General features: G+C 39.9%; 1 long non-coding RNA gene across 1 annotated transcript; it reads left to right on the plus strand.

The window, feature by feature from the left end:
* Positions 1-334: 334 nt before the first annotated feature.
* On the plus strand, positions 335-1410 carry LOC134474474 (uncharacterized). Its single transcript, XR_010045357.1, has 2 exons — positions 335-781; positions 1203-1410. It is a non-coding gene; the product is annotated as an uncharacterized LOC134474474 (long non-coding RNA).
* Positions 1411-11365: the final 9955 nt, after the last annotated feature.

Here is an 11365-nt window from a genome sequence, read left to right on the forward strand (position 1 = left end):
TTTCAATTTCAATCTCAGCAAACTTTTCTGAATAACAAAATGACCACAGAATTTTCTAACACAGGGAAAACTATGTCGCAGTACTGTGGCTAAAGCTACACTAACAACAGTAAATAATGCAAATTCAAAGAATGAGCAGTGCAATTTTCCTAATGTTTCTTCATTTCTGATATCTTTAATGAAGAAAAACAACTGATCCCATATAGGGAAATAAAATGTCCATGAAGAGAAATGTCTAGAAGTCAGGAAGTTCTGAGACTGTTTCAAGTTCTTCAGTTTGTGGTTTTAGACTGTATGCTATCAATATTTCTGATAAATAGTATAGGGATGACCCACAACATATATCTTTATTATTTTTATAGTTGATAGCAAGTTCAATTGCCATATACAAAAATCAGACTAAAGTTGATCAAAAAGAAAAAGTTTAAAACAAAACTTGGAATGCTAGTCAGAAGTCCCAAAGGGTAACCACTATTACTCACTACACTAAGGGGATTCAAGTGGACTTCAGTTGAGTGCCTACTATTTCATATACCCGTTTCTTTCTCTCTGCCTACATTTAGTTACTCATTTATCGGGCCCCTTAAGTTGGTATTATTATTATTATTACTCTCTCTGTTTTATAGCTGGATTAGGCTGTGACGAGCTGTTCCAGGGTCATGCTGGGCCGCCTTTTGCTGCTAAGTACATCTTACATCAGAAGGATGACCTGTGGTGACTCAGTCCAGTTGGACTGCTGGGACTTGGTCCTGACCTCATCCTAACAAGCTCTGGCTTTGAGGTGAGCTTCTTAACTTTGCTGAGCCTCAACTCTTCACTGCCTTAAAAAATTAGACTTAGACCCTGGATACAGCTCAGTGGCACAGTGCCTGCCTGGCAAGTGAGAGGCAAAGAATTCAATCCCTGGTATCAAAAAAAAAAAAAAATAGCAAAACAAAACAGGTTTTTAATCCAGAACCTTTTATATAGTAGGCAAGTACTCCTTTAACCCAGAGCCTTGTATGTATTAGGTGAGTGCTCTACCACTGAACTACACTCCCATCTCAAGAAACAAATACTCTGTAGTTCAGAGATCTTATTTTACAGATGAAGAAACAGTAAGCATCAGCTCAGATAACTTGGATGAGGTCAAAGTTTGCTAGTGGCAGACAGAAAATGAGATGAAAAGGATTTCCTAGCATTTCTCCATTCCATCTTTTTAGGTATTAAAGACACAGATCTACAATCAACAAAGTTCCTAATGGAAAGAAAGCTCTTCTGTGAGTGACCTGAAATGAGACCAGACAATCAATTGGATGCTAAAATTAAACCATGACAGAGAGGGATTGGCTATGAGCAGAGGAGGGGAGTTTTCATGGATGAATTTACTAATGTTCAGTGGCATGAAATAACATGTCTAATTCAACAAGACTCAAACCCTGATTGTCTTTCATGGTGTATGCAGACAGGGAGTAGGTCTTCACATGAGTCAAGGAGGCTGGGTACAGCAAGATATCCTGTGAGATTGCCTGGAATCAGGCAATTTTTTCTTGCAGAACCCAACTAGTGCACAATTCTTTCTTCAAGCTGAATTTCTCAAAATTCTCTGACTGATGAGCTCCTGGTTCTAGTGCTTCAGCTCTGGGTTGAGAAGCCTCTTATCCTAAGGACCATCTACCACCCTGGCGTTTGCAGAGAAGGTGGCTCAAACTCCGGAACCTGGGAACAAAAATTTCTTTTCCCAAAATGAAAAAAAAAAAAAAAAAAACATTTGAGTGTGTGAAACTTGATTAGATTCTGAAAGTCCAGATCATTGTTACAGCCTCTGCATAGTGCGTTGGGGGAGTTAGCAAAGGTGGCTGCACTAGATGGAGTTATATTGAGACCATCTCCGCAGGAAATCTGTAAAATATTACTGTCCTGAAATCTCTCCTCTTGTAGCCCACAAGTTAGAAACAGAACCCCCTTCTAAGGAGGGCATTCCTAGGTCAAGGTGCTTGCTTGACTGGGTAACAACCAGCTCTTCAAGGTCCTGGTAGTTTAAACTTTGAGGAGGCTTAGTGGAACTAGATGGAGGGGCTGCTTTAGTGGGAATTATTGCAGAGGGTCTCTCAGCAAACAAATCCTATTACGCCAGGCTTTCTGAACCCACATCAGTGCTGGAGCTAACGTGGCAGGGATGGCAGGGAAGTGGCTTCTGGCTGGGGGCCCTGAAACACTGAGTAATTTCTAGGACGGCTGAGACTGAAGGCAACATTCCAGATACTTCCACGTTGTCTAAAAGTATTAAAAAAAGAAAAGGAAAAAAAAAAAAAAAAAAAAAAAAGCCCTCCACAACTCAGGCCAAAGCCTTGGAGGCAGATTCCTTGGCTCTGAAACAAAACCAACTCCTTTTATGGAAGGACATTGCAGGAAAGTTCAGCACACAGGAAAGCCAGGGTTCCTTATTTTTCATGGACCAAGGAAGGACTAAGTCAGGAGTGAGGAGTGAGGGAGGATGGCCAAAGTGAAATGTCTGCGTCTATATTATCTGGATTTGAAGAGTGTGGTGAACTCACTGACAAGCTGAAAACATGCAGTTTATGTTTTACAAGAAATAAGGCAGAATCTGTTGCACCTGGACTTTCTAAACAGCACTGCAGCATGATCGCCCAATCTACCCATTGCTGCTGCTCTCTCCTGAGTGTTTATTTATTGGAGCAGAGAAAGATACAATCAAGAAAAAGGGCAGTCACAGCAGGATGTTATTAGAGTGAAGATGGATGGCCCCTGTGCCATCCCAGGCCTGCAGAGCCAGGAGACCAGCAGTTGGGTGAGAGACTCAAGAGCATTTCAGGCATGGACAGAGGGCCCCAGTACTGATTTTAAGTTGAATTCCAGGTTTTAGTACAATTAAAAGCTACCTTGAGGTTTTGAAAAGAGAAATGGTAGGATCATATTATTGAAGCAGTGACAAGCAGTATGGTTTTTGTTTTAATTAGGAGTGACTATGGGGACCAGGGAGATGAGATGATCAGCAAGTGAAGTGATTCACTAAGCAAATACCCTAGCAGTTCAGAAAGTCTCCCAAAGCTGAAAGTGACAAATTAAAGCTACATTGTCTCTTGACATGAGAGACAAGAAGGTTTTCATTTTTTTCTTCTCTTCATTAATTTTATCTGATGCATTTACTGTGTTAGTTCTGACAGATGTGGGGTGACAAACTTAGAAGCCTCTTATCTGTCTATAAACACAGATGATACATGATTTTGTGCTTTTTTATGATCATGGTTATGCTAAGTGGAGAGAAAAATATGCAGATTGAATATGACCGATTTCTCCATTCTAGTTTGACAAGAAGGAATTAATGATTTTCTTAGTTTCTCATCATTGGTCCTAATCCTTTTAGGGGTTTTTGGTTGAAAATCTGAATGTGTTTACCAGCTGGGAAAAATTTACCCGTTATTTGATTTTTGGCATTTTGAAAAAAAAAAGAAAAGAAAAGAAAATACAATTGGCAGGCTTATTAAAACCAAATCTGCTTATTTATTCTCTCCTCGGGTTTAGGCTATTTTCAAGGCTCCGATAGACCTCTAGCCAGCTTTCTAAAGGTAATTTCCCAAAGTGCTGCCTCCAGCCATAGAAAGTGCCACGTAGGTTTCTGGGTTTATAAAGGCTGAGAAAGCCATTTTGGGTATATTTGCAGCTTTTTCTGTGGTTCTGGGTGGTGACGCCCGACTGCCAACATTATTCTTTTCCTTCTTCTGGGAAGAGCTGTAATTGTACTTGGCTTGGTTGACACGAAAGCCTTTGAAAAATGGGAAGCAGAACCCTCTAGTGTTCTTCCGTGAAGACTACAGTACCGGGTGCTGAATGGAAGAAGCAGCAAGCGAAGTACGGCAGACAATGGTTTCCAAAATCAATTTATTTTAAAAGTGACATTAATGAAAGGACTTCTGAATTCAATTCCATGTGCCGAAGCTGTGCTTACAAAAGGAAATGTTGGCACTTTTCTATACTTTGCGTCCGTGCTGCAGGTATGCAACTGGTCACCACTGTTGGAGGATGCAGGGCATTGAGACTTAGCTGAACAAACAATAAATATATAAAATCAGAAAGGGTTATCAAAGGTACAGAGACCATGAAAAGTTACCTTCTTTTTGGAAATGAATTTAGTACTGTGGTTAGAATTTCCTGACTATATTCATAAGCCTTCTTTATGCTTATAAAAAGAGGAGATAAGATTTCACATTTTTTTTGTACTCTATTTCAGATGATACTTGATGTTCAATAAAAGAGAATGCTATTGTTATTTTTTTATTTGATATTTTCTTCTACATTCAGACGTTTTTAAAACAGTTATTCTATTCTGGGGATGGAAGATATGAAAGTGATAAGATATAGTTACTTCCTCAGGAAACTACATGATTGCACTGGGAGACAGACTCTTAACTACAATAGAGATTTATGCAAAGCACTTGGGACACGAGGGAAATGATATTAATTATTAATATCAGTCAGTGAGGAGGATGAAGTAGTTAAGCTGGGAGTTGAAGGATGAGGAAATTAGAATCCTCATATTGGAGATAATTTATGGTGTGACATCGTTGACTGATCTTCAGTTCACTAACAGCTGGGTCAGATCCCTGGGGAAAGTTACGGTGTGGTGGGCAGTCAGGGCAGCCTGAATTTTTCCTGCAGGGTGTCTCTGGATTATTCCATTGTCTCTTTTGGTGGCTCTTTACTCTTCAAGTGAAATACAAAAGAGCCGCACCACAGAAAAACTAGCTTGCAATGGAAGAACAGAAAATAAAACTTGGAAGCAATAGAGGAGTAGGTATTGGGACTGCTGCTATAGATCTGGATTCTGAACAGAGAGTGAAACTGCAGAGGTGACATTAAGGGTAATGATGTGAGTAGAATCAGATCCACCATGGGCTAGAAGCAGGTTCTGATCAAAGGCACAAAGCTGTCAGGGGTGATTGCTAAGAGACCTTCCAGTTGTAAGAGTCCATGAATCCATTTTCAGAATTCTGACCAACATGACAGGTAACTGCAGAAAGTCTAGGTAAGCGCATGGACACCTGAAATCTTACCACACTGAGATTTCCACAGGGTGTTGTTTACAAATGTTCTACACCCTCCCTCGACAAACTGATACTGACTGCAGTGTCCACGCAGGAGTTCACTGGTCTGAAAACATGGAGGAAATTTTCAGACTTTTCCCTTTGACTCTTTTGGACTATAGTTTGCACACCGGGATCCTTTGGCTCGTGGTGTAAGACATATTATCTGCAGTTACTAATTTATATTTTATGTGTGTAATCAAAACCAAACCATAGTCATAAAAGCTAGACACATATTAAAGTTCTTAAGGCATTGTAGAATGCAAAATTATGCTGTAAATCAGCGTGAATGTCGATACAGTAAGCAGGCTACATTTTCTAGGCAGTTAAAGTAATAATATTATTTCTATTTTATAGAGATTTAGCTCTAGTATTTCAATAGCTCCTTATTATTATAATAACATGGTTTGACAGCAAAGGCACCTGACTATACCTATAATGAAATTACTGAAGTGAAAATGCCATGAGCGGCAGTGTTGAACCTACACTGAAAAGAAATGAGAACTGGGGATTTCAGCTGGCTCGCGTTGCAGCTGTCCCGCAGACAGCAGGGTCTTGCTTATCAAACCTCTCTTTCAGACAATGAGTTGACACTGGAATATTGAGATTGGTCCTTGTGTCTTTGGTCTTTTTACTATGGAGTTAATCCCAATGCACACTATTGCATTCATCTTAACAGTGTAAGGTAAGTTTTCTACCTGTTTCCTGCATAAATGGTCTCCTAGTTTGGGAGTCAAAATTTAAATATTTAAAAGGAAATTGGCATTACATAGTGGTCATATGCATTAATTATCAAAGGGGTGTAGAGAATGAGAGAACACACATTGTGAAAGGGAGCTGAATTTCATTATGTTCTGAATGTCTAAAGATACCCCAATACCTCAATTTCCCAGGAGCCTTAACAGATGAGCGAGTTCACGTCCATGTCCATTGCCAAAATTTCCTTGGCTGATTTTATTTACATGAATGATGCTGGACTTGAGCCACCCTTCAAAATGCTCATTCTGTCAAGCATTTAAGCACTTTCACTAGAGGTTGTCTCCCATGTGATGGGGTCAGAAATTTCCTTGGAAATGCTCCTCCGCTTCCACTTGGCAGCTCACTCTCTGCTCTGCCCTGCCTTCTCTTCCATACAGGGATGCCAGTGCTTCCTGGGCACAGTAGCAACCACGTCTGACACTGCTATTTTTTCTAGTCACTGATACAAGTTTTTTTTAACTGAGGCTCAAACTCATGAGCTTGGTGCTTGCCAGGTAGGCACTTATGCTGCTGAGCTAAGTTCCCGGCCCCAGTACAAGTTCTTTAGAGTCCTAAAGATGTTAAATCTGAGAAAGCAAGGAGAGGGAGGAAGAACAAAATGTTTAAAGAAGGTTATTCTACCTCATTTTGTTCCATGATGAGAAGTGCTGTTTGCCTAGGTGTGCACTGAATAATTCACTGTGAAAATTTTATTCTTTTTCAGCACTTAACTTCTTTTGGCTGAGATTTTGTCTTATCTGTATGCAGAAGAAAAAGATCAAAAGGAAATAAATATGAGGTTTAGTATTATTCTTACTTTCCTTTCAGTGCTTGAAATTTTTATTTGAAAAAAATGAGTAGGCATTAATTTTACTTTAAAAACAGCAGCAATCCAAGAATCAAAAACCAAAACTAACAAGCAGTGAAATCTCTGTATCGCAAGGTTTTGGGCTTTAGTATTATGTCCAAAGATTAAAACTTAGCAGGAAAAAACAAACAAGTCATTATATAATTCTGAGTTAATAATTGTATCAATTATTTATTGGTCTATATTTCTCATATACAAAGAAGATTTGATGGCATTTATGAAAACGACAGAAAAGTCAGTGTTAAAACTGAAAAATGAAGTCCAAAGAAAACAATTGTGGGGATGCAGTGCTTGGGGAAGGAATGAAAGTAATTTACTGTGATAAAAAGGAATTTAAAAAGACTAATGGACAAAGACCTTGTCATGCAGGAAAATGAGGAGTCAGGAGACACTGTCTGTGCCAATAGCTTCTGCTTTGTCTTTATTTTCTACCGCACTGTGTTGTTAAAACCTGCTTGCTTTGTGATAGCTCACCTCCAGGGCTGAACGAAGAAATCCAATTTCTTTCCTAGAAGGTCTAGTGATGACCAGCTAAACTGTGGCCCTTGGGGACAGTATTTGTATCCTTTGACAGCAATTAATGAAACCAATAAATCAATTAGTTAAATTAAATTAAGGTCCACCTAGCTGTTTCCACAACCTATCTATGTGTAACTAAATGTGATTATAAGGGTGCCCTTGATCTGAAGTGGATGCAACTCAAGTGATCTTTGCTGTCTTTATGTCCCCTTAATGTCTCTCCCTCTATGAAATTATAGTTCTCCCTTTTTCTTAGTCTATATTGGATGAATGTTGCTTAGGGGAGAGTTCTTGACAGAGACAGCAGAAATAGTCTCTGCTGCACAGAGTGACCACTGTAACACCCAGGACCATTTTTTCTACTTATTCCTTTTTTTTTTTTTGAATTAATACATCTTATTTTCCCTCCAAAATAATTGCCATAGCCATATCCACTGATGCCTTAAGGAGAGAGGTCCTCTATTCCTTGACAAGGTTGGTTCCTCCAGCTTATGCCTTCTTTTAGGACAGTTCTTGTGTACTCCTCCCCATCCTGGCCAGTGCTGTTTTACCCTCATTTTGTTTTTCTAGTTCCTCAATATTAATCTGTTTCTCTTGCTTTCTTTTCTTCCTCGCCCCCTGACATTCCAGTGTCTCACTTCTCTAGCCCTTCCTGTCAATTTCCTTCAGTGATTACCCTTGACTATCTCCAAGACTTCTGTCTGGGCAAGAACGAGCCCATCCTTCCAGAGCTGTTTTGGTGATAGTCACCCAACTTAACCAAATCCCCTCTACGCCTGTCTGAACATGTGTTCTCTATCGCCTTCATGAATTCTCATTTGCCATCACCTTCTGCAGATCTTTCAAATATTTACAGGTATTTATGTTTAGATTCTAAATATAAGCGTGAGCAGAATGTGTTTTGCATTAGTGTGCAAATAGCTATAGCGTAGTGAAATTATAATACAATCTCCTGCTCAAGATTATATGGTATTGAAGAGAATGATACTTCCATGGCTGGACATCTATCTTGAATAACTAGGGTAAGAAGAAGACAAATATCAACCCCAACTTAGAGAACAGTACTGGTAGATGCAGAGACCTGAGGTTATGAAAATCTATGGCCTGTTCTAATCAGAGGTCTAGGGACTTCAAAACTATTGTTTGTGGATGATAACAGTGGAAAGGTGAATTGTGACCAGACTGAAGAATTTTGAATGCTGCACAAGAAAGTTTAGACTTTTTCAATAGAAATATATGGGCAAGATTTTTGAGCCAATTCATACGCTCTTACATGAGTTGGAAAAGACCCATGTCAGCATGAGGGTAGCAGTCTGGACTACTACCCAGGAAAGAAATGGTAGTAGACCATTTAGAAGCTCATTTTAATGGTCTCAGAGAGAGACAATGGTTAGGACACGAACCAGGAGAACTTCACTGGGAATAGATAGTCTTCTGCATGCAAAGTGGATAAAAGAGAGTATCAATTTGATATGGAGAACCGGCGATAGAAAAAACTTAAAAAGATAACTCTGATGTTTCTGAAATGGTTTTTAGGTAACATCATGCCCCTGTGGAAACATTTCAATACTTTTTCACTACAGTGTGTAGTAGGAAATTTTTATATCTGTCAGCTTCTTTTGGTTACAAGTAAATTAAACTGGCGAACCAGACCAAGGGAGGAGGGAGCGATATTGGAAGGACACTGTGGTATCTCAAGAACTCAAGAAAGATGCAAACAATCCAGTATTATGAAGGTTAGAAAGCAAAGTAAGGTCAGCCACCTTCAGATAAAGAATTCATGAGTATTTCTCTAAATTTTGTTATTAGAATGAATTAATTCCCATAATTCCAGACCTCAGGATTCTAGGTTGAAATTCACACAGTCTAGGGCTCTGACTGAGCCAATTTGGGCAAGTTACCACCCCAGCTAAATTCAACTGACTCTTGAGCGAGGTCAGACTGTACATCTCTGACCACTAGAGGTCAGCTGTAGGTGTGCTAAGGTCAGCAGCTAGGAGAAGACCAGGCTTTGTGAGCTGGGTACATCTTCCCTAGCCGGCCAGACTCCATCATCTACTGAAACCTGACCGTTACCCTCCAGCCTCCAGTGCAACCACAGAACTACACAAAGAAGTTCATGGACTCCCTGCAAATGAAAGCACAAAGGTAAATTAAGCATCCTTTCCAAAACAGTAAAGGTCACACTTCTTAACTGTCTTCCAGGGCTTTCATGATGCGGTTTGCAGGAGTCTTTCAGTAAGCTTATATCCTGTTCTTTCCTCAGACACTCACTGCTACAAAACAAATTACTTTCCCAACACTGGAGCCTTAGTCATGTCATTTTGCCTCTTTATAAGGAATGTTCAGATCCTCTTATTGACATCCCACTCAGCCTTAATGGCCGAACTGAAAACCTGTTCCTTTTATGAAGTCTTCCTTGACTCATCCATCAACGCAGGCTGATACCCCCGCTTCTTGTCACTTGTAACACTTCATGCCTATTTTTCTCATGACATTTATTACTTTCTCCTGTGCATTATGGTTTCCATAGAGTCTATGTCTGCTCTCAGAGTCTAACATGCCTGGAAACAGGATCCGAGACCCTGGGTGTCATTTAACTTTGTGTCTGCACCTCAAACTTCTTAGCAAGTGTGGCATGCTAAGGATACACCTATCAAATGAATGAGAGGGCACGTCTGCAAGAGACGGGGCCCTGCCTAATTGATCCTGCTTGTATTTTTCACAGATCTTCCTTTCAGGGAAATGAGCTCATTTCTTATTTTCCTTTTCATTGTATTCGTTATCTTAGTCTTTATGTTTTATCTGTTTCCCGCCAGAAAATATGTATCTTCTTCCTTTTCTTTTTCAAACTTTTCCCCCCTTGGAGACACATCTCTCCGCTGTCAGATTTCCATTATATGATAAATCATTGTTCACTTGAATGGCTTACTTTTTGCATTTATTCTAAAGCCTAGCTGTTTATGTTGGTTTCACTGAATCACAGAGAGAATTGTGATCAATTTGAGAAGCATCCTCCTCAACTGAAATTCACTGTCATCAGATGCATTAAATGGGAGCACTGAACTTGCAGGGAAAAGGGTGTCTGACACTTTTATTTCAGAGAATGACATTTCACTTATTGCCACTTTACTCCAGGATTTTCACAATTTCTCTAAAAATTAAGCTTTAGGAATTACCACAAAAGCATTTAAATTCAATTTAGCTGATAAAAGAGTCCATTCTCTCTTTGTTTGAAGTACAAAACTACACTGACAAAATGGCCCGATGACAGAAATCCTTTCTCTTCTTTGTGGACTGTTTTCTAGGGAAACTGGCACTGGGGACAAGGGACGGGGTGCGGCCCCTTGCACGGAGGAACAGCGTCCTCTGCTGGTAAGAGGCCTCTGAGGCTTAAGGCTTGAGTGCGCCGAGTCAAAAAAGCTTTGGGAATGTTTGGCTGGGGAGCCTACTCCAGGGTGGGAATTAGTTCAAGATTTCAAATGCTCATCATCCATGAAATAACTGAAACTTGTTCACTTCGTACCATGGAAGATCACCAACAGTTTTTTCTTTCTGTCTTTCTTTCTTTCTTTCTTTCTTTCTCTCTCTCTCTCTCTCTCTCTCTCTCTCTCTCTCTCTCTCTGTCTCTCTCTCTCCTTCCTTCCTTCCTCCTCCAGAACTTTCCTAATTGTCTGAATTAACGTCACCACTATCATCAGGTATTTCCAGCTACAATGGTGTCTTGGGGTCTCCGTGTGGCTGCTTCTAAGTGAGGCCATCCTGTATAAGATGTCTACTTTGTATTTACAAACTCTTGGCTAGGATCCACAACCAGCCATCATTAAATGAAATTTCCATCTGTAGCAAATACGTGTGAAATGAGCGTATCTCGTGTTTATCATGAAATGTGCAGCTTGGTATTTTCTTTTCTCTCATCATTATCACGTCAGATGGCTCTGCATACCTTCTCCTGCCTTGGATATCTGAAAGTGCACTAACTCATTCCAGGTTTCTGACTCTGTCATGCTGTTCATGTAGCCTTGTAAAGTGTCTCTGGGACTGAGGTGCGGATGCAGTGGAGTAGAGTTAAACACAAATTATCAGTGAGCAAGTGTATGGACTTTTATAAGATTTATGAATTACAAAATCTCAGCCATCCATCTCTATAATTGTC

Source organism: Cavia porcellus, unplaced genomic scaffold, assembly GCF_034190915.1.
Source record: "Cavia porcellus strain 051 isolate PalLab524CR breed Dunkin Hartley unplaced genomic scaffold, mCavPor4.1 scaffold_2, whole genome shotgun sequence".
Lineage (NCBI taxonomy): Eukaryota > Metazoa > Chordata > Mammalia > Rodentia > Caviidae > Cavia > Cavia porcellus.